Here is a 24,758-nt window from a genome sequence, read left to right as displayed (position 1 = left end):
CTTTCTCCACCACAAATTTTAAGGGCATATGTGCTTGCTTGTATAAAATAAAGCTTAAAAAATGACCTAAAATTAGAAATCCGAAATAATTCATAGAAATTTTGTTGTCATCGTAAAATAAACTTTTTAGATAGCAGGGTCTTTCTCATTAAAGTTCTGAGATTAAATTAATGATATTTTAGTTTATCTCTTTCTTTTTATAGAAGTTGGCCAGTAGAGTCTATTTTAATTTGTCCTAAATAGAATGATTTTCACTGTAAATGGTGTTATGAATAACTTTTTCAAAGCTTATATACAGAGTAACCCCATAATTTATCATCCAAACTAGGACACTTTTGAGAGTGAAAGTGAACACTACTAATAATTGTGCCTGGGTCATTGGAACTGAAATTGGAACTATCCTGAGTAGACTGAGAGGCATGGTTATCCATAATTCTGAGTCTGACAGTGATGCTGTTTTGAATGAAAAAGTCCAGCAGAATGAAAATCCATGTATGTTACCTATAACTTGCCTTCATTCCACAGTTCCCTTGAAGTTGGTTCTTAAGCGCTATAAGCAGTATTGAATGATTCAATCTCACACTCCACCCAAGAGATAGCAGAATGCTGGTGCATTCATTCAAGACCAAATTAGAAGGAAGAGTGCCACCTGCTGAGAATCAATCCCCCCGCCCTGACCCTGTAGTTTTTGAATAACTTGGTAGTTGGGAGCTTCCATGCAAATTTAGACTATTCACAGCCCAGACTGTTGGACGAAAAGACATGGTCTATGCAATATCCCCCAGTAAACCTTAGTCAACCTTCATAGAGGTCTAAGTGATAAGCATTAAACCAACATTTGAAATGTTAAATGGGAAAATCCGTTTGGCAGTTAAATTATTTTTATAACTGACCAAAATAGTGTTGTAAAATGAAAGCCTGTTAAGTTAGTAATTGATTTAAAAAAGAAAAAAAAAAGTAAACTACTAAAAAAATAGAGTTTTGTACATCAAAGCTAAATTTGACAGTATTAGGACTGTAATTAATCTTAGAATATCTTCATAATGGGCAACAAAATAAATATTATCTTTTGAAAACAGATACTATTTATGAGAACATATTGCTATGTGCCATCCATGTGACATGCTGTCTTCCAATTCTGCCTGTGAAATGCTCCATTGAAAGGTGACCCAAAAGTGTTACATGTGTAAACAGACTAACACTATCAGAAAATGATAGAGACAGAGAGGGAGAGAGATATGAACTAGTATTGCTAACTATTGCTAAATTATTGGGAAATTCTTCAAATAAGGTTACTTATCATCCACCTAACTTAAAAAACATTTTCCCAGTTGTTATAAAGTTCAAATTAATTTGATTTGTTCCTGAAAAAAATGTCAGTTTGCTTACGATTTAAACTTTTATTTAAGGTAGAAAGTTTCCCTTCTGAGCAACAATTTGCACGCTGGAAGTGGTAAAATCTCTAGGAGAGAAAAAAAAAAAAACTAATGAAACTTTGTTGTGGAATAGTTCACAAAGACATACAAGATGCGTTACATAATGCAGCCCTTTGTTTGTGGAGCCTCTGACAGAATCCTGCAGTTTTAGCTCAAGCTGAAAGCTGCCACCAAAGTCCTCCCTAACTCCAGACAGCTCTGAGTCTTTTTCCCCACCTCCTGCCATAATTACTCTGGCTTCTGATTAAATCACGCCTTATGTTCAAGGTCACTAACCTAAAACGACCCAAAGCTATTCATTTCTCTCCTCAACAGTTCCCTACTACTTACTTGTAATATTTGGAAGGCTTAAAAATAGCTTCTGTCCCAACTTATGTAGTCTTTTCTCCAAAAGCAAATGATATAATAGTTTCCTAAGTCATGGATTCAAACCTCAGGTGAAAAATTTTAGAAATAATTAGCATGCTAATGAGCCTGTAGCATTGGGGCGAATCACAGTCATACAACCTAAAGGACAGAGAAGGAGTCTTATTGCTAGTGCCTGGGTCATTGGAACTGAAATTGGAACTATTCTGAGTAGACTGAGAGGCATGGTTATCCATAATTCTGAGTCTGACAGTGATGCTGTTTTGAATGAAAAAGTGATATTTTGACAAATGCTAGTTCCTCACTTAGTTTCAATAGAAGTAGAACTGCATAGTATTGTCTTCATGTTTAATAGAAGACTTGTTTATATCATCTCTTCTTTATAACATTTATTGTTTGGGGGCTTATTCTACTGACTTATTTCTTACTTAAAATATGTTGCTATTAATTTTGGAAAATATTTAAAAGTTTGCTTTTATTGTATATAATAATTGAGCTATAATTATATATAATATGTATATAATAATTATATATTGTGTATAATGAGCTACATTGTAACAAATTCTTGTCATATAATTTTTTATTATAAACTCTAATTTTCCTTTTTTTGACCTGGTTTAATCCTCTTTTCTTTTTTTTTTTTTTTTTTTTTTTTTTTGAGACGGAGTCTCGCTCTGCCGCCCAGGCTGGAGTGCGGTGGCCGGATCTCAGCTCACTGCAAGCTCCGCCTCCCGGGTTCACGCCATTCTCCTGCCTCCGCCTCCCGAGTAGCTGGGACTACAGGCGCCCGCCACCTCGCCCGGCTAGTTTTTTGTATTTTTTTTTTTTTTAGTAGAGACGGGGTTTCACCATGTTAACCAGGATGGTCTCGATCTCCTGACCTCGTGATCCGCCCGTCTCGGCCTCCCAAAGTGCTGGGATTACAGGCTTGAGCCACCGCGCCCGGCCTAATCCTCTTTTCTAATACTAATCCAAATTCCCCCCTTCCTTTCTGTGTGAGAATTTCATTACATATAAAAGTCTAGCATATTTAATCAAGATGTGAAGCAAATGAATGTTTGTTAAGTGCCAAGAATGTGACCAATGTCTGTTATCTAGTTAGGAAGAACAATTTGGTGAATTCAAATTATGAATGTTGTTATTATTACTTTGGTTAGAAATGTATTCAGCAGCAGGTAGCAAATCCTGACTTGAGTGGTTTAAACAAATAGAGATTCAGTTTTCTCACCTAATAGGAAGTCCAAAAGTTGAGAGGTAGGGAATTCCTGGTATGTGATAAAGTCTGTGCTGACATCTCTGGGATTCTTTTTGTCTTTCTTTCTTGCTTGTCGCTTTATGATCACAAAATAGCTGCCACAACTCCAAGCATCATGTCTATGTTCAAAGAGGGAAGGAGGAGGAAACAGAAGGATTGCCTTTTACCTTCCTCTTTGTAACGGGAAAAAAAGCTTTCTCAGAAACTCGCCTCTCAAATGGATTGCCACATAGATCTTATTGGCTATAATTGAATCCCTAGGCCACCCTTCTTTGCTAGGGAAGCAAGCAAATTAGAGAATACACTTGTCATAATTGGCTTATAAATTTCAAAACTCATCATCCAGCACTGAGCACATTGCCACTCTGCACAAAATAGAGGTCTGCGGCTAGGAAGAAAGAGAGAATGGAGTTTGGGTAGGGAATAGTGCCCACTTCCACTGTAATAGTGGGGGGGAAAGGAAAATTAGCATGGGCTATAAAAAGTAAAAATTAATTTATGGAAGAAGCAGAACATAAGCTGGACTATAATAAAGGAATTCAATCAATAAAATAATGGTAGGATACTCTAATTATAGAAAGAATAAAAGCTTAAAAGCAGGAACACATGTTATACGTGGTAAGTGGCCACTATATTGTGAATTCCATTATTCTTTGAAGATAGGAAGTAAGTCTTATTTGTATTTTATTCCTACTGTCTCACACATAGAAGGTGCTTATTGAATCATAGTAAGTAAATGAATAATATTCTAATCCAGAAGTCTAGACATAATTTAAGAAATCATGGAGATAGTAGAATAGAAAATTTAAAATTAGGTCTCCTGTGGGAATACCAAAATAAAGGGAAACACTAACATAGTCTGCATTCACCACAGAACACTTGTTGGGAAGTACTGGAACCTAGGATGCCTAAGCAAGACAGGGCAAGTAATGGAGGCTGAAATACTAAGTTAATAATTTGAATTTGATCTGTGAAACCCCAATTATGTTTCTAGAATCATGTTTTTTTAATACACAAACAATAATCTTTAGCTATCCAGCCATTTAAAGCATCAAACCTACTGCTGTCTCTTGCTCACTTTTTCTCCATGTTCAGTTCTCTGTGATCTCCAGGAAAACTTTGGAAAAATAAAAAGTAGTGTATTGGAGATCTCTACTGCAGAATAATAGTTTACAGTTATTCAGTTTTTGTTCTACTCCAGTCAAGAAGATTCCAATCAAAAGGATCCTAATCAAGGGGATTATTATATCATTTTAATGAATTAATCCCTTTCTTGTTATAGGGATTTCTCTGTCTCTTGTGACAGTCTTTGGCTGAAAGTCTATTTTGTGTGATATAAGAATAGCCAGTCTTACTAGCTTCGGGTTATCATTTGCTTGGAGTATATTTTTCCCACCTTTTACTTTGAGTCTATGTTTGTCCCTAAAGCTAAAGTGTGTTTTTGTTTTGTTTTGTTTTGTTTTAGCAGCATATGGTTAGTCTTCTTAATCTATATCTATTCAGTCAGTTTGTATCTATCTTTTGATTGGGGAAGCTAATCCATTTACACTTAATTATTAATAGGTGAGACCTTATTATGCCATTTTTAAATTATTGTCTGGTTGTTTTGTAGTTCCTTTGTCCCTCTGTTGCTGTCTTTTTTGTGATTTGATTATCTTTTGTAGCAATATGCTTTGATTCCTTTCTCTTTATCTTTTATATATCTACTACAGGTGTTTTGCTTGTATTTACTGTAAGACTTCCATAAAACAACTTATAATCATCTATTTTAAGGTGATAGCAACTTAAATTTGATCACATACAAAATCTCTACTCTTTTACTTCTCCTGTATACACACTTCATGTTATTAGTGTCACAATTTACATCTTTTTATACTGTGTATCTATTAACAAGTCATGTTATTATTTTTATAGTTTTGTCTTTTAATGTTTATACCAGAGTTGAAAGTGATTTACACACTATCATTAGAGCACTAGAGCTTTCTAGTATTCGACTATATACTTAATTTTTTTGGTAAGTTTTATACTTTCATCTTTTCATGCTGCTGATCAACATCCTTTCAGCTTAAAGAACTTTCTATAGCATTTCATGCAAAGCAGGTATAGTGATGGTGAACACCCCTCAACATGTCTGTCTAGGAAATTCTTTACCTCTTCTTTATTTCTGAAGGATAGCTTTTCTGAGTATAGTGTTCTTGGTTGACAGGTTGTTGTTGTTTTTTGATCTTCAGTACTTTGAATATGTCATCTTACTTTCTCTTTGCCTGTGAGGATTCTGCTGAGAAATTTGCTGACAGTCTTATGGTGACTCCCTTGAATGTGATGAGTTGCTTCGCTCTTGTTGCTCTCAAAATTCTCTGTCTTTGACTTTTGACAATTGGATTATAATTTAATTTAATGTAGATCTTTGGAGTTCTTTGGACTTCATGAATCTGGATGTTGATTTCTCTCCCCTGATTTGGGAAGTTCCTTGCCATTATTTCTTTCAATAGGCTTTCTACCCCTTTCCCTCTCTTCTCCCGAGAATTCCCTAATGTGTTTATTGATTCACTTGTTGGAGTCCCATAAGTCACTTAGGCCTTCCTCACTTTTCGTCATTCTTTTTTCTTTGTATTCCTGACTGCATAATTTCAAATGATCAGTCTTTGTGTTCACTGTTTCTTTCTTCTGCTTGATTAGGTCTGCTTTTGAACTCCTCTAGTGAATCTTTCTGTTCAGTTTTTGTGTTCTCCAGCTTCAGTAATTCTATTGGGTTCTTTTTTATTGTCTCTATCTCTTTATTTAACTTCTCATTTTATTCTTGTATCTTTTTCCTAATTTTATTTAGCTATCTCTCAGTGTTCTCTTGTAACTCACTGGGCTTCTTTAAGACATCTATTTTGCATTCTTTGTCAGTTAATTCAGGGATCTCTGTTTCTTTCAGGATGGTTATTGGAGATGACTCTTTGTGTTCCTCATAGATTTTCTTTGTGATCCGTACATTTGAAGTAGCAGCTATCTTCCCAGTCTTTATAGACTAGTTTTGATGAGTAGAGACCTTTACCAGTTCATGGTGCTTAATATGAGACAAGATAGAGACAAACACCTTGGGGAGCACAGTCTAAGACTGGGGGCAAGGCCCTTTACACTTCTTTCCTGGCCTTCTCAAGGAAAAGGCTCAGTTCTGTGCTTTTTTCATATTATACAGAGCAGTGCCAGCTGCAAAAGGATGCCTGCTCCTTTTATTTTTTGCTAACTAGCCCTCAGAACCAAGTTCTAATGGTCGTACAAGGTGAAATGGAAACTGGCTTCACAGAGGGCACTCTGAAATGCTGAGAATAAGGCCCCCTTCATTCCCTTTCCTCCCTCGTCAAAGAATAACCTCAATTCTGCCCCTATTCCTAGTCTTGCAAGGCAGCTCCAACTGTAAGGAGTTGCCTTCCTCATTTCTTTGTTCCTGCCCGTCCCTGGGAACGAAGTTCTACAGGTGCATCAGTACTTAGTATGAGGTAATATAGGAACTGACCCAACAGAGGGTTCTCTCAGAGGCCAGAGGCCAGGAAGCCAGATGCACACTCCAATCCCACTTTCTGCGGCATAGGAGAAATCATGAGCTGAAGCAATCCTCTCAGTGATGCGCTAAGCCAGTCTAGGGGAAGTAGTGATATGACATTCTAAAGTGAAATTGCACTTTTAACCCATGCAAATGCAACTGCTTTTAGTTTGGGATCCTCTAGGGTACCTCTACTTCTCAGCTACAATCTGAATATATTTTCAAGGTATTTTGGTTCCAACATTGTTTTATCAGTATTTCTGTGGAAGAATGAAAGGTAGAGTTTTCCACTCTGCTATTTTGCTGACTTCACCCCTATTATTTGTTAAGACATTAATTTTACTTGAAAAAAATATGCCATTTGAACTGGCTGATAGACAAAGTGTTAAGATATGCACCCCTCAGTAACTTGGCATTTCTAATATGCCTATGGGTCTATAGCTATTTGATTACGTTTACTTGTTACTTTAGGCTTCAGCCTTCTTGATTAGGTTAGGATACATCAGATTATTTGAGCTGAATAGTGCTCCTTATTTTGACAGAAGAATATCTATTTTGTTTTAATTCAGTGATATATTTTCAGTGGCGGAAAATAACTCCTGTAAAACTTGTTATATTTTTAGTATTGGACTTAGATAAGTCACTTATCTGGGCCTCAGTTGTATCACCTGCAAAATGAGGCAACAGGATTTAACATAGTCTCTAGTTAATTTGAGCTCTAAACTTGTGCGATCTCATTTTTCATTTCAATTCAACATATGTTAATGAATGGAATACTTACATAATGTAAATCAATGAGGTAGAACCTGAGTGGATACAGAGATGAATGTGATTCCTTCATGCAAATAGCTTATAATTTGATGCCTTCAAAATTGAGATGTGTATTCCCCAATACATCCTAGTTCCTTATGTTTGACATGTCATTTATAAATAAGGGTATATTATTTAGTTTTTGAAGTGGAAGAAATTTATTTCCTTGTTACTATTTTCATCTCTAGATTTGGAGAAACAAAAATGGAGTCTAAACTATCATTTTAATAATATTGTGCATTTGTATTTCACCTTCATTGCCAAGCATTTAGAAGATTCTGGAATCATTTTCTTATCCATCACTAAAGTAGCCCAGTGCGAGTAGAAAAGGACAGTTATTCCCCTTTTAGTGATTAGAAAACTGGACCTGATTTTTCTGGAGTTATATAATATGCCACTGAATGAGAACAGGTAAAAATGCAGGAACTCTCAAGACTGCCCAGCCAGGTTCCTTTGTACGTTACAGTTTCTTTCAGTAAGTTCTGCAGAACCTGATTCCTAAATCATCTTTCAAACCAGATTCTTTCTTATTCCCTATCCAAACAGCAGCATAGCCGTTGATGATTTCAGATATATCAACAGGAAAAAAAATTGTGGTGAAAGAATGGAATGTATGCAGCAAGAAGTGTGCTGTGCAAGCTGTGATACAGTGTTTCAGTCTTTAGTTGGAATTAAAATTAGAAGTTGAAAAAACTTGGAGACTCCTCCATCAATCTAATCTAGAAACGTTTGACTGTAGGCCCAGAAGTCCATAATGAAATCTGCCCTTTTGCTAGCTGAGAACATCATTCTGAACATGCCACCTTGGAAACTTTGCATCAGTTCTTGGTATCACTAGAATTTTCCTATCCTGCTTTTGAGAAGAGTCAGTGTGAGAACAAATATACTTCTTTTTACAAATCTTGAAAGTAGATCCTTAGAAATAGGTGATTACATTTCCTTTATAACCTAAATCTTCCTATGTAGTAAAAAAACCATATTCATGTTTGGTCTCATAGTTTCCTTAGTCAAAAAATTTGCATCTAAAAGCCTAGGAAAATGTTTGGCCTGCACAGTTGAATGTTTAAACAGGTGCGCACTGCACTGGTCTGGCTGAAGAAAGGTAGTGTCCTCCACTTGGAAACCCTGACATTAAGAGAATGATTCTTGTGCCAGCTTTCAGGAAAGCTTGTGAAGAAAAAGTTCAGGTGATTCTTAAGTCTTATTACCTGATTATCAGCCCACGTGCCTCGCTTCCATTCTGTATTCTCATGAAGAAATTGATTTAATAGATTCAAGATATTATTAAATACATTCTGCGTTAATATTATATGTCCTCTTTGAATCCAACTGGCAATACAATAGAATTTCATTTTATAAATAACACCTTTCAAGCTAACACCACAGGGCACAGTACAAAAGAATCAAAATAGAACACAAATGCTGTAATCAAATGCAGACCCCAGGAAGGCTGATTAAAAAGGCATGTTGCTAGTAAGAACAGCCGACAGGGTAAGTATAGTGGGTCATAGCAGAAAAGCCAACAGAACAGAAGGGCAAACTAAAATAAAATGGACTCGCCTGCCTGACAAGGACTTATGACACTCCTTTGTCATCATCTCTTTTTGAACTCAGGAATTGCAGGGGAGAGGGGGGTGTGTATGTGTGTTGGAGGAGACAACTAAACATAGGGTCATTAAGTTTATCCTCAGTACCACACATAACACAAACAAAAAGAAATCATAAGGATAACCACCTGCAGCTAGCAGAGATGCCTACAGTGTGATTGTGAGACAACCCAACATGGCTTGCTTTGCAGATACCACTGGCTTTCAGAAAACACAACTGTGAAGTAACAAGTAGACCCCTTCCATAGTAGTGGGAACAGATAGTACTGCTGATGGCCAGGCATAGGTAAAAATGGATGAATGGTGAGAAGGGTGTTCTGTGGTCTTGACCTCAGTACAGTCTACTCTCCATAGAACTCTCCTCACCCAATTAGCTTTTCTGCTGTCAGCCTCTCACAGCCATACTCCTTGCTAATGTCAGGTGTTTGTGGTTTTAAACCCTACCTCTAATTATAGAGCAAAAGTACCTGTTCCCTTCTTAAGGGAATTAGGCAAAAGTAGGGGAGGTAATTTGGAATTTACTCTCTCCCTATATGTAAAACTAGTTCTAACAATGATCACAATGTCATAGTTTACCAAGTTGGTCATTTATTGATGCCTCTCTATTTAATATTAAGGGTAGAACAATATAGGACAAGAATCATAAGAAAAATTTCTAAATATGTATTTTTCTGAAAAACAGTAACCTATATTTGGCCAGGCATGTGGGTAATGCCTGTAATCCCAGCACTCTGGGAGGCCGAGGCAGGCGGATCACAAGGTCAGGAGTTCAAGACCAGCCTCACCAATATGGTGAAACCCCATCTCTACTAAAAATACAAAAATTAGCCAGGTGTGTTGGCACGTGCCTGTAATCCCAGCTACTTGGGAGGCTGAGGCCGGAGAATCGCTTGAACCTGGGAGATGGAGGTTGCTGTGAGCCAAGACTGCACCACTGCACTCCAGCCTGAGCAACAGAGCAAGACTCCATCTCAAAAAAAAAAAAAAACCCTATGTTTAAGAGCCACTCCTCCACAAAATTGTCATAGAAGAAGAAAATATGAGTTCTAGAGTTAATTAAAAAGAAAAGGAAAGAGAAAGGAAAAATGATAATTGAGGCAATTTTTACCTCAAAGCTTTTGGTTGTTTGTAATGACTCTCCTGATTACCCACTTAGTTGAGATTCTGGCGTGAGATCACTGTTGCATAAATTTAGGTCAATAGCTTAGTATTTCTGTACATTTTTTTCTTAAGTAAATTATAAACATGTAATTAAAATGTATGTGGGCAGCACTTGGGGGAAAAGGTTATTGTACATATACTGGTACTGTAACTTTTTAAAATATTCTATTATAGGCATTTATTTACTGGCCTCTTATTTTTCTTAATTCTGACAGTATTTGCTTAACTATGCACAGGGAGTTGGTTTATTAGTAAATGTGAACAGTAGTGCAATCAATTGAAAATATTGAATTATAATCTCTAATGTGAGTTATTTCATGAAGTATGTGAGCAAATAATAATGTCTGTGCCAGTTACCAATATATTACCTCCCATTGCCTCCTTCCAAATGTAGTCCTCCTTGCCTGCTCTGCAAAAGTGTATCTGGATTCTTTGAATATTTTTTCTTTTTTTTTTTTTTATTTATTTTTGCTAGCTGGTATGAGGGTGCTTTGTCAGTAGAGAAAGTAGAGAGACATTGCAGAAAGAAGAAATTTTCCTTCCTGGTTGTCATGCACTACTTTGGCAGCCTCCTGCAATGCGCACGGTTTCTCCAGAGCCTGGCTTCTACAATGTAAGCAACTTTTACAGCATCTAGCTCCTGCAGCAAATGCAGCTAACCTGGTACCCAGCAGCTGAAGCACAGATAGCTTCTCTAGTACCTGGTAGGTAGCAGCTACCCCTGGCACCCACCATACACAAACGTGTACACACACATTGGGCAATTTATAGCAGAGTGCCTCAGATGAGATACCTCCCTGTAAATAGCTTTCATTGGCACCCTAGAGTGCAGGTTCTACTGATGCAGCTCCCCAGCAACTTCTCGCCATTCAATGAGTTATGACTGTGCGTTGTCTAACAAGGTCTGGATCCTGGTCTAGGGGTCCAGAAGATTTTTGTCTTGAGTCCTACATCTAGATCTCAGCCCAGGGATAGAGGAGACTCTTCCTTGGGTATGCTATCTTAGCCCTACAAATAATGGCTGTTCCTTACATTTGTTATTCTTCTATTCTTCTTTATTTTTTGAGATAAGGTCTTGCTTTGTCACCCAGGCTGGAATGCAGTGGCATGAACACAGCTCACTGCAGCCCCAACCTCCTGGAATCAAGCGATCCTCTCACCTTAGGCCCACAAGTAGCTGGGACTGCAGGTACACACCATCATGCTCGACTAATATTTTGTAGAAACAGCATTTCACCATTTTGCCCAAACTAGTCTTCGGCTCATAGGCTAAAGACCCACCTCGGCCCTAAGTGCTGGGATTACAGGCATGAGCCCCTGCACCTGACCCATGTTATTCTTACATTCTTTAAAGTATTCTTTACATCTTACTAGCTACTCTCATTACTTTAATCCCCTGTTATTATTAATAATTTAAACTAAATTTTTCTATTCAAATTGCTGTATGATCTCTCTCTACACACAGGCCCTGACTGACACATACCCAAAGAATATTAAAATAATCTATATTCTTTGGGAGTAGGAGAAGGTAAATATTATAAGTCATCTTTTTATAGAACAGATTAGTATTGGTACAATGTGCATTATCTAGGGCTGGCTATTCGATGGACAAAAAGTTTTGAGAATTTGCTGCTACATTGGAAAGTGCTACAATAATAGGGTGCTATATATTAGTCTAACTGTATATACAGTTTAAAGATCAAATTTTTAAATATTTTACATGATTTTGCTGAGACTTTTTAAAAATGTAAGCTATAATGAAGCAAACAACAAAGGTTGGACTAAAAAATAATTTGTTGACCCTGAAAAGATGTTGCAAAATAATTCTATAATGTAAATTTGTATATTATTAATGCTAGGATAATGATAACCATCCTTTATTGAGAACTCAGAAAGTCCTCAATACTTTATATTAATTTGTTGGATCCTCGTATTAATTAATAGAAGTGAATATTATTATCATCCCTATTTTACAAATGGGAAAAGAAAGAATTGGTAAGGTTAAGGAACTGGCCTGAGGTGTACATATAATAATTTCAGAGCCAAAATGTGAACCTAGATCTGCCTACGAGCCCTGAATCTTAACCACTGCCCCCTGCTTCCAGAATACTGACACTGAAGCAAATGGCAAGTCATTTGTGAAAACAAACGCAGGATACTTGTTTTTGTTGGTTTTCATCAAAGATCCAGAAAAAGAAACTCTGACATATCCGTAGAATGTATATAGCACACCCTGAGATATTTCTGAGTTAGCTAACCTATTACTTTTTCTTAACAAAATATGGACAAACTGGATGAACATGGTGATCAGATCCCCAGAACCAAAGTGTTAACAGTGTATCAAAACCCAGCAGCCTTTATTCAGAGCTGAATTGAAGGCAGATGAAATATTAACAGCAGTTCTAGCAGCATAAAATGAAATATGAGATCCTGTATCTGAAATTATTAGTAACCTGTTAAAGGAAATGCTGAAAAATGGCAGTTACCAAATTAAAACTGGGAAACAGAGCCCAAATGGGAAATTTCAAAAAGTTTGGAGGAAAATAAATGACAGATTGTCCTCTTGGCTCTTATTACTATGCCATCCTAAATCCTACTTGGCAATGGATGGTGGAGGTGAAATAAGAACTGCATTGCTGCCAGTGCTGGTCCTCAGATTTGTAGTCCTAAGTGTCTGTGATGGTGTCTGGGATTGATTGGAAAAGTAGTTGGAAGTCGGTAGCATTTTAGCTTTATCTAAGTTAAAGAGTCTGGAGACTCTTATTATGAAAGGCTTTCTCTCATTTGTGAATTGGCCCCTTTGCTCCACTTTTGGATGGCTGGCTTCCTCCATGCCCAGCTACACTAAATATTCTACATGGGAAAGCTATTTTCCTTAACGCCTTCAGATTTAAAGCCATCTATTTGGATATGTTGGTGTTTATGACTCAAAATATCTAGCATCAAATAAAAAAAGAGAGATTACAAATACAAAATACCAAGTAGTAAATGAAGGACATATTTTTCCATTAGTAACTGAGAGCATAGAAATTACTATAAGCAGAGTTGTTGAGCAGTTGATGCCAAAGGGAGAAAAAAAAGGAAATGAGCTATAGAACCATAGAATCTTAGTGCTGGCAGAGACTATGGAGTTTTTGCAGTCCTACCCTATCATTTTTCAATGAAGGGACTGAGACATGGGGAGTTAAGGGACTTGACTTGCCCAAGACACATAGTTGTTTACTGACAGTCAGGCCAAAAACATTTCCCAACTCCCAGCCCGGAACTGTACAGTTCAGCATGCTACTGCCGTCCTCTACTGAAAATTAACACTAACTCAGCCTGGAACACAGAAGAATTCAGCATCTGTGGGGAGTGAAAGAAAAGATGAATTTAGAGCTGGAAATCAGTCTGGGAAAAGAAAAGAGGAAACGGATGATTTGTCATTGTGACTTGTTGGTCAAGGTTGTTTAAGATGTTTTGTGTCAGTTACTCCCCTGTGCATTCCCACAAAACACAGTGAAATTATTTGGTTCTAATTCCGCAGGGTTTATATTTATATGTACAGGTTTTATTTGCTTGGCGAATTCTCCTTGCACAAGTCATCTCCAGGTGTAGATTGGTTTGTGGATGGCATTGCTATTGAACCTTGTCATTTACATGGGCCTGACTTACTTCCTCTAGCAGTGAAGTATGCTCCAGGGGAATCTTCTTCATGGGATACTCCTAACTGAGGGTCAGAAGTAGGCTTACAATGTAAGAATTATCTTCTATTAACCTTGTATTATTAACCACATGGAAAACTTGGGCCATATGTGGGACGTTTAATCAGGCTAATGAGATAGGTGAAATAATTTTCTTTATTTGGAAGCACAGAGTAATTTGAAGTAAACCAGTAGCAAATAAGATACAATAAAAACGTCCCAATAGGATCCCCTGTGAAATAGCATTGTAGCAGTATAGATCTTCTAGTTTACTCAAATATTTTTCAGAACCAGAGCAACCAGAAATGAGAGAATCAGATAATATGATGAAAACTACAGATGGAATGCTTTGCATGAAAAGTGATTATATACAAGAGAGGGCTTAGGAGTGGGTAGGAGTAGAGTTGGAAAAGAGTGGGTAACTGAAATAAGAGAAGATAATGCTTGACCAGGTCTAGTAAAATATTCCCTGCCACAACCGCTATTCCATGAAGAGATTGAGCCAAGAGGCCTGAATAAACTAACCTTAAGTTCAGAGTTGCCATTATTGTGGGAGGCATCAGGGAGAGTACATCCGGATTTGTGTTACACAGTAATCACTGCTGGGTGTCAGCATTCATCAGCCAGATGGTCAGACCTACAATTAATCAATTAGGCTGCGATGATCAACTGGACTACGTTTTCCCCTTTGGTAAAAAGCCCTCATCATGTGGTTAAGGCCAATAACACTTTTATCCTGTTGCTTTTGGAGAAGCTTCTAAAAATTCCTCTTTTCTTTTTTGGGCCTCTAGTTACTGGACAACTGTTAGGCTCCAAGTTGCTTTGACAACATAGATACCCAAATTCAAGGATTTCACATAATAGATTTCCAACATCCTGTGTCTTCAAGTATAATGTTTAATGTACCCAGACAGAAATAATCTTTTTAAAGCAGCATTGTCAGCAGTGTTACTCAACTGATTTTACTAAAGTCTTCATATTGATTCCACTCAATCCAGTGGAATAATGCTGGAGGAGATTCTTTCACTGGGTACTTATACAGATGATATGGTATGATAATCAAATAATATGAATAATAAGCAATTTATTGAATGTTTGCCATATGACAGGTACTGCTGTGATAAGGGTTGATGAACATTGATTCAGTGTTTACAATGATTCCATGAGGATGATAATATTATTCAAAGAGGGAGAAACTGAGACTAGAAAGTTCATTTGCCCAAGGTTAAACAGTTAGTAAATATGTGTTGAGATGACTTAATACCCTCTGAAATGAAAGCTGAAAGTTTTCATTTACATTTTCTTACTCATATACATCTGTGCATCTCTAAGGGACAACATTTAGGAACTATGTGGTGGGTCCTCATTATTCCTCTTAAAAGGACTTTAAAGAAATATTTTAGTTGTGTTCCCCAAGTCTGTTGCTCTCCTTCTGTTTTCCATGCTGTTTTATTCTACATCATGTGACTTGAGATTGCTTTCTTCCGTCTTTATGACCATTACTATCATTTCCTGACAATTATCAGTCTCCACCTTGGTATCTTCATCTAGATATGGTTTCTCTAAGTCTGTTCAGATACCAAGACTTTTTTGTATCAGTTGACTTATAGAGCAATTTGCCTCCTCTGAAACAAAATGTCTATCACTATTTTTTTTATGTTGAACCTTGTTTTTCTGTCTATTTTATTTTCCCTCTCCCCTTGCTATATTACAATACTACTGCAGAGGGAGAGGTGTTTGAAGTCCTGTTAGTGGGAACATCACTTCTTGATGGAGGTTTAATGGAGGTCTATGCTGGCCCCACTGAGTAGAAATATGGTCACAGTGTCATAGTTCCCCTGTGTTTTATCATTAACCGGTATCTCTCTTTTCTTTAAGCTCTTCTCTATCCCCTCCCAAGCTCAATTTAAAGAGTACTCCTCTTTAACCATTTCATACAGGCTATATACAGACACTGTTAACCCTAATGTACTTGAGGTATCAGACTCATAATTGTATTATTTTATGAAATATGAGGCTTTTCTTGCTATTTAACTGCAGTGCTTTGCATTTTATTTGTTTTTCTACTTACAGAATTGGGAAAACAGTGCGAAAATACTAGGATAGTATATAGGAAATCACCATTTCTTAATTCACGTTTGGGAGCATGTGGAAGAAAAGATATTTCAGAAACCTTAATGAGCATCTTTTATCCTCCAGGGCTCTACCAGCGCCCTCTTTTTCTGCCTGTGGCACTCTGTTTTGTCCTTGCTATGTTTGGTAAGCAGCTTTTTTTTCTCTTGATGCTTCTTTTCTTACAGTCCTACAATCTTCACCCCAGAGCTGATGAGGCGCTTTCATTTTGACCTACAGTATTTCTGATATTGCAGAACAGAGCCCTGCCATCTAGACTGTCTTTCTGCTTCATTTTGCTCCTGACCTAAACCCCCCTGCTATTCCAGGCCTGGCCTCTCATGACCAGAGACTGCTGACTCATCCTGGCCTGTGCCAAGCTGTGCAGTCGCTTAGTGATGTGGACAGGAGTCGAAGGACTAGAATGAGATCACTGAACTCATTTCACTTGTTGCTTACGGTACAGTCCAGCATGAGCTGGAAATGTAGGAACCTCAGCCTCCCGAGCAGAAAGAGTAAGTAGATAAAACACACCGCATCACCAAGTCCTCAACAAGCAGTAGTCGGGTGGCGGGTGGGGGCTCGCTCTATCATGGCCGTGGCTAGGGCATTCTGGTTCATCAGGAGTTTTCCTTTGTCCTCTCTTCTTCCTCTTCTCCACAGTCGTACCCTTCCCCCCTTACTGAACTTCCCTTCTGAAAATGTCTGGATGGTACAGCAGTGATCTGGGCAGAAATGAAATTTGGCTAATAAGCAGCCTCTGCACAAAATTCTGGAACAGTGACACTGTTGAAATTGCTTAGTTTAGTTTGTCTACTGGGAACTCACATGAACTTCCCAACAGAATTCAAGGGGATGAAATCTTTTTTGTTCTGTTTTGTTCTCCTTTCCTTTTTGATTCTCTTTTTCTTTCTGTTTTGAGGGAGGTAGTTTCAGGAGACATGGCTGCATTCTGGTGTGGTGTAAAGTTTTCCGTCGGGAGACAATAATGTACATTCCTCTGGCAGGACGGGATGGGTTTTTTTTGTTTCTCTTACTGTTGTTTATTTATAAGACATTTCCTCCCAGTTAGTGGAAGTTAGATCGTAAGAGGCTCCAGTGATTTTCCTTCCACCTCCCCTCCCTAATTTCTGTGCTTCAGCACTCTGGAACACTGTGAACTCGACAAACTAATCAGAGCAGGGAGCTTAACAGCCAGGCCTGGACACCCTCAAGAGACTGTGTGCTGATTCTCAGTCGTCACTCCTTGGATCAGGAACCACAGTCCTGGTGAGTGGTGAGGTTCCAGAATTTGATGTGTCAAGGATTTTATTCTTGGTGTCTCTAAGGCAAGCAGGAAATAAAGGGTGTTTTTAAAACAAACAAGCAAAAAATACAATTAAAGAAATACTACCAAACAGTCAAATGGAATGATGAAGATTTTTAGCGGGCACAACTGAGAGCACTCTACGGACGATGGCAGAGCCTTGAGACTATGCTCAGGAGCAGCCTGCAGGCATAGGTTTCATACTGCCACCGATGGATGTCAGCCTTGACATGCCTAGCAAACATGCTTGTTGGGGGGGGAGATAGGTGAGTGGGGGCAGGGAGGTAGTATTCAGGGAGGTAGACGGGGGAAGTGAAAGTGGGATTAATTGTTCATTTGGAGTCTCACTCCACCAGCTTTCCATGCATTTCTGTTCTGAGTATTTACATTATGCTCACAGTACTTACATACCCAGCTAGGCAGGAAAGAATATCTATATTGGATGTAGAGCAAACATTCTTGCTAATACTGTTCTAAAGATCACTTTGCTAACTGGTTGCTTTTAAATGTTAGGGAACCTCCCCACACCCGACCTTTGGAAAATATGATTTGTCACACCCTCTTCTTTATTCTTCTGCATTCATAGTATCAAGCAGAAGAATGCAATGAGAATCTTTATTTGGTTCTGGGGAAATTTATCATCCTGCCACAGGAAAACTAAATGACTGTCCTCACAGTATTAAACCCAAATATAGTGTTGTCCTCAATATAAGGGACACTGGTTGAGAGTGCTCTGGGAAGCTGTCGAAGGAATGGAGTGGGGGTGGTTGCATCCTGTCTGATGTGAGACTAGCAGAGGAGTCCACAGACCAGCTTTCATAGCCAAAATGTGCCTTCCATATCCTTCTTAATAGCTCATACTCTCCCTAAAAGTAGAATTCCTATTGGAATGTGTTTTTACCCTTTACCATCAGGTCCCTGCTTAGTTTCTTTTCTAGAGGTATTCCATCTTACTGAGTTTTCTCATATTCTTTCTAATTTCAAGAATCTGGTATGTTCTAAAATATTAAGTGTGGAAAAAACAAAAGAAGAAACAAAAACCAGAAAAAAAAACATGGTGGCCATAAAAGCATTCGACTGTGTGGCAGCATCTGAAGGGAATTGCTTTTTGGAAAGAGGGGGAGTCTTTGATGTCCCCAATATGGTTCTCATAGGCTGAAACTTCCAGGAATCACAACCCAGCCTAAGGGGCACTTACTCGATGTTCTTAAATTTTAGGAGAGAGATGCTATTTTATTGTTTTAGTTGTCCTTGCTATTAACACATTGTCAGTAGATTTCTCCTAGAAGTTTAAAATACTTTAGCAATGGATGATTTTACATTTAACCAGATGTGCATTGTATGTGCCTGTTGCATGTACTCTTGTCCAAGCTGGTACAGTGATCCAGCATATTACATTGGTACTCAGCTTTGGAATTTTGTCTGCTATACTGAGTGATTCAGATTCTTAACCATAGAACTCATACATGCTCGTATATCCCAAGTTTCCTTTAGAGACTGACCTCTGCTACAGCCCTATCAGGTTTGTCAGTGGCCTCTAGGACAGAATCAGCTTCCTATCACAATTCCTGTAGTTTGTGAGGCACATTAAATTCCTCAGCTGTCATTGTGATAGGAAATAGTCTCAGAGTTTTATTAGGACTAGTATGGTAAAAGTTTAATGTTGTATTAATAGTAAAGTTTGCCTATTGTAGTTAGCTCATGTTAGTTAGTACTACACTATTTATGTGAATTTCTTGGGTAATTTTCATTAGTTATCTTGTTTTCTAAAGAAAAAAGTTTAAAGGGAAATGGTGTTAAATGTTTACAATATGGTATAAAAAATGTAACTAGCTCTTAGGCCATAACCACCAAGACCTACATAGGAAGTTAACATTCCTCAGTTAATATTCAAACTGAGCAGACTCCCAGGAAAACTATCTCATAGTCTCTGGTAGGGATGTCTATTAGAACTGCACTGAGGGCAAGCTAGATCTCTAACGCTTTGAAAACATGTTATTATTGACTGCATAGGAAATTATATAAGCAACTTTAAGCAGAGAATAGGTGAAAACACATATTTAAGAGTATTCCCAAGACATGACATTTTAAAAAAATATAATCTGCCAGAGAGGTTTCTCTTATAGTTGCTGAAATCTGGAGTTCCAAGTGGCCGTGGAAGAATTTCATGACTAAATTGAAATCTATAAGAAGTCAGAATTTGATTAGTATACCTGTGATACAAAGGCAAGACAATGATGTATTTCTTTGTGTTTCAATGGCTATATTAATATTACCTATTTTTTCAATACCTTGATTATAAGCCTTCACAATGTACTATCAGTAACTCAGTTTCCTAGTGCTAACCTGGAAATTCTAATTTCATTAAATTGGTAAGGATGCATATTGTGAAATGTATATTTCCTTGCATGCATATTTTGGCTGTAAGTACTTCCTATATGCTATATTCATTTAATTAGGCAGTCGCAAATATACACAAATGAAATTGCTAAATAACAGAATTGTCACTACCCCAATAAGAAGTTGTTCTTTCTTATTTGTATAGAAATGATTTTTAGTATTTATGTGATTCCCCTAAGACATATATTTTAAAACCTTAAAAAGGAGTTGATTGCTTGTATCATATGATTGTATATGTATGTTAGCTTATAAATGCCTACATATATGCACAACCATATATCTATGTTCAGCTATTAAAAATATGACCAAATTCTAGACAGGCTTACTTGCCTTTGATTTCAGTCAAATGTTTTCATCATAATGACCATAAATGAAGTGTAGTTGACTTTTTGTCATGCTGACAACACTGAAAGTTTACACAAATATTTATGAACAGTATTTGCAAAAAGAAAGATGTAGTTAGCTGATAAGTTTGGTAATTATCCGTCAGCAAATATACACGTTAGCTTATCAACCTAAATTCTATTATGTACAACTTCAAAATATTAATTGCTGTATATATAAAGCAGTTTAAAATTAAGTAGAAAGAAATTAATTGATATTATCTTAAAATTGAGCATACATTTAATGAATTCATTTTATTTTATAAAACTGAGTACATATACAAATGATCCCATTTATTCTATTTTCTCAGCTATTTTACTGTATGTTAAATATTTTGATGCTGTATTTACATATTAGCATCAGCAACCACAATTTTTCTGATACCTTTTCAAGATCAGCCAAATCATATCCTTGACAAGTCACACTTTTTATCTGAAATTTTCTATAAAACCCAAATTAAAAGTGATCTGACATTGGTAGCATTTTACAAATCTATCTTCATTTAGCATTTATATATGTTTTTAATTTGAAGTTTTTTCTATGTATGAAACTGCAGGTGGTTAGAGGGCAGGTTTTGTGTTTTAGGTTTGTTAATTTCTCTCCCAAACAATGTCAGATTGCCTCAGTCTGAGTGGAGAATCAATGAATAGGTGATGAACGAATGAATATCTACATGGCAGTGCAATGACAGTGAATACATCTTGCCTATCATGATGAAAGAAACAGCCGGACACAGTGGCTCATGCCTGTAATCCCAGCACTTTGGGAGGCTGAGGCGGGCAGATCACCTGAGGCCTGGAGTCGAGATAAGCCTGACAAACACGGAGAAACCCCCTCTCTACTAAAAATACAAAATTAGCTGGGCATGGTGGCACGTGCCTGTAATCCCAGCTGCTCAGGAGGCTGAGGCAGGAGAATCACTTGAACCTAGGAGGTGGAGGTTTCAGTGAGCCAAAATCACACCATTGCACTCCAGCCTGGGAAACAAGAGTGAAACTCTGTCTCAAAAAAAAAAAAAGAAAAAGAAAAAGAAAAAAAAGAAACAGGTCCATGTCTAGAACACAAATTGGTAGGGTCTTCTATATCTGAGCCTCCCTAACTCCCATGTTAGATCTTCCAACTATCTGACAGCATTTCCAACCATTTGCTAAGTTTACTTCTCTAATCCCCACAATGCTTGGGTAATTTCTGATGGAACATGGGATCTTGAATTTGCAGTAGTTCCATTAATTTTCCTGGACTTATGAGAGTGACTAAATACCCAGCTTCATCAGCTCATGTAGTCAGAAAGTACCAGACCTACCTATAATGCATCATATTAACCAACAGTCTCTCCAGCTTGTCAATACTTGCTTATAGTTACTCACTGGTTCTTCCTTTCCTCAGACTCCACATCTGTGGAGGTCAGGCTGATGTCAGTTATGGAAAGGCATGAAGACTGGCTATGGATGCCCTGTGAACTAGACAGGAGAGAGGCGGGGCAGACATACAGCACAATAAAGAGCAGGGGCAAGAAGACTGGCAGCCAAATCATTTGCACTGTCTTAACAAGCACTAATTAAATGCCCTGTTTGAGGTAAATAATAGCTAAAAATAGCCTAGTGCAGTTGTTTCTCATCAATGAGTAGAGAAATTGGTGGAATCGCTTAGTGCTGTTTCATTCATTAAGCTGTAGCACACTAAGCCTTCTTCAGAGGAGAGGGGCGTCAAGTCGAGCTAGCCTCTAAAGTACCATTTGCTAAATTCCCATTCTAGCACCCTAGATGGTATTCTGCTGACAAAAATCACATCCAGAGAATAACCGTACATACTACAAACTGACCCTAATAAACAATTTTAAAACCCCAAAATATTGTGTATAATAAAGCATGCTTTAATCTTACCCATTTTCAGTTGTCAATCAACTTAGCAATCCCCAAACTATATCTAATTCTGTCCCCTAAACCAATTTTTTTCCTGGAGTTTATATATATAGAATATTCCTTTTCATCTCTTTATTTTCCCTACTCACTCTCTGGTAAACTGAATTCCTAGATGTAAGCAGCCATAGAAAGAAAAGTGATTCACGTAATGGATAATTAACCCTTGAACAATGGAAAGTTAACTCTCCATAGAAATGCCAAAAACTGAAATGTTTTGTTATTGAATTTATTCTCCTTTGGGAGTTAACACTAATGGAGAACATCTCCATTAGTACAAACCTGGCACCAAACAACCTGTTCATCCTTAAGCTATGAATGCTGCACTCACGTTCCAGTTCATTCTGGCAGGATTTATAATACGATGTCCTCTTGGGTAGTCATGTACAAACCACTCTGAGGGACAAAATTATATGAGTGCCTAATCCACTTGTGAAAATGAAAGAAAGGGGATCTTTTTATGAGAAACACCTAATATGGAAAGACATAAATTGTAATAAAAATTGTTAGCACCTTGCACCTCCTGCTAATTGCATTCCTAGTCAAGAGGAAGCAAAATTATATAACAAATGTTAGAGGTACATCATGAACAAAGTGCAAAGAATTGTCTGTTCCTTTCAATAGTGAATTGAAAGAGTAGCAAACCTGTTTAAGCTATGTATAGTCGCTTTAATTTTGGCTCCTAACCTTTCTGGGACTCATCTATTTCATTTGTCTAATGAGGATAATAGTAACCTATTAAACTTACTGTACACAGACTGTACTGTACACAGACTGTTTCTCCATTATATTCATTAAACATGGATTTAACATTAATTCATTCATTCACCCATTTATTTTTTAGTTTAAGAGATATTTTTGGGCCAGATGCAGTGGCTCACACCTATAATCCCAGCACTTTGAAAGGCCGAGGCAGGAGGATCCCTTGAACCCAGAAGTTTTAGACCAGTCGGAGTAACATAGCAAGATCTCATCTCTACTAAAATTTTTTAAAAGTAGCCAGGCATGATGGCACATGCCTGTAGTCCCAGCTACTGAGGAGGCTGAGATGGGAGGATCCCTTATCCCTTGAGCCCAGGAGTTTGAGCTTGCACTGGGCTATGATTGCACCACCATACTCCAGCCTGGGCAACAGAGCAAGACTGTGTATCAAAAAAAAAAAAAAAAAAAGAAGAAGAAGGAAAAAAAAAAGAAAAAAAGAAACATTTTTGAATCCATACTCTGTGTCAGTTATTATTCTAGAAGCTAAAGATTAATTTATTAATAAATATTTATTGAGGCATTCATATTATGTACAATACTATTCCAGGGACTGGGGATACTGCAGTAGATTCTTTAAAAAACAAATCTTTGTTCTCCTAGTACTTCCTTTCTAGATAGGAGAGACAGAAGATAAAATATATTTATGTAAAATATGTGGCATTTTTTCATAAATGCTATGGAGAAAAATTAAAGAGGAGAAAGAGTGTGTACATGTGTGTTGGTGTCAGGGATAAGTTTGCAATTTTAAATAGGATGGAGAGGTAGAGAGGGAAGTCTTCATCGAGGGGACAGCATTTGAGAAAAGACCTCGATGAAAGTGAAGAAGCAAGTTTTGTGGATATCTAAGCAAAAGCATTTTCAGCAGTGGAACCATCAAGTGCAAAGGACTTGGACATGAATGTATCTGGAAAATTTGAGTGATAACAAGGAAGTCTGTGTGGCGGACTCTGAGTGGGTAAGCAGGAGACTAGTAGAAGATGAAGTAAGGGAGATGAGGGTGTCTGATCACATGGACCCTAATATGCTGTTGTGAAGGCATTGGCTTTGTCATTTACGATACAAAGATGAATACAACATGGTCTCAGGTTGCTCACTAGAGGAGAGACAGATAGGGAAACAAGTTGAGGTAATCCCATTATGCTAAGTGCCATAACTGAAGGATGTTCAAGGAACCCTGGAGGCACAAAATAGTGAGTGTTCAGCTGAACGTATCTTGGAGTAGGGGATCAGAGAAAGTTTCACGGAAGAGCTGATAAATCCATGCTGGGACTTGAAGGATTTTCCCAGGTGGTCAGAGGGAGGAAGAGCATTCAGTAAGGGGGCCAGGAGGGGCAAAGGCAGTTAACTAGAAATAGCATGGCAGAGCTGGGGAACACTATCACTGATGTGTAGTAGGGGAGTACAGACAAACGATGCTGTAGATGCAGGCAGGGAACAATCATGTTGGACCCTGATTGCCATGCAAAGAAGTTTTAACTTCATCTTGTGGCATTTGGGGAGCCATAAAAAGGTTTTAAGTAGAGAAGGTTAATGATGAAATTGTGTGATACAAGATCACCCTGGCAGCAGGGAGAGGATAGATTATAGGAATGGGAGAATAGAGGCAAGAAAATGAGTTAGGAGGCAACTGAAAGTGTTCAGACAGGAAACAATGAAGCCCTGAACTAGGACAATGACTGTGGGAATAGACAGAGAGGAGGAGACATGTTCAAGAGATAGGCAAAATTGACACAATTTAATAACCCTTGGGCTGGGCATGGAGAGAAGGAATTTTGGATTGCTCCCAGGTTTCTACCTCATACAACTAAGCAAGAAAAGCTATGAGGAGGAAGAGCAGATTTTGGAGGATGGGGGAAGATTACAAACTTGCTTTTGAATGTGTTTAATTTCGGGGTGTTAGGGGAGCATCCAGACTGGCAGTTGGATTTAGTCGGAATGCTGGAGATAAGTCAGGGACAGAGTTTGGCAGTCATCTGAATCATCCGAATCATGGTAATAGTTAAAATTATGGAGTGGACATTTCTC

The 24,758-nt window shown here is 37.7% G+C and overlaps 1 protein-coding gene across 13 annotated transcripts in view; it reads left to right on the top strand.

Moving 5' to 3' along the window:
- Nucleotides 1–24,758, top strand: part of ZBTB20 (zinc finger and BTB domain containing 20) — an 830,675-nt gene that overhangs the window by 501,714 nt on the left and 304,203 nt on the right. Inside the window, exons 1-2 of one of the 13 annotated variants that reach the window (XM_007985748.3) lie at nt 2,609–16,477; nt 17,104–17,231. The exons of 10 other annotated variants lie outside the window; for them this stretch is intronic. The gene's annotated coding sequence lies outside the window, so the exon portion shown is untranslated. 2 more of the 13 variants (XM_007985746.3, XM_007985743.3) reach the window with 2 other exon arrangements.

Source organism: Chlorocebus sabaeus, chromosome 22 (assembly GCF_047675955.1).
Source record: "Chlorocebus sabaeus isolate Y175 chromosome 22, mChlSab1.0.hap1, whole genome shotgun sequence".
In the NCBI taxonomy this organism is placed as follows: domain Eukaryota; kingdom Metazoa; phylum Chordata; class Mammalia; order Primates; family Cercopithecidae; genus Chlorocebus; species Chlorocebus sabaeus.
This window is presented reverse-complemented; position numbering and strand designations above follow the sequence as displayed.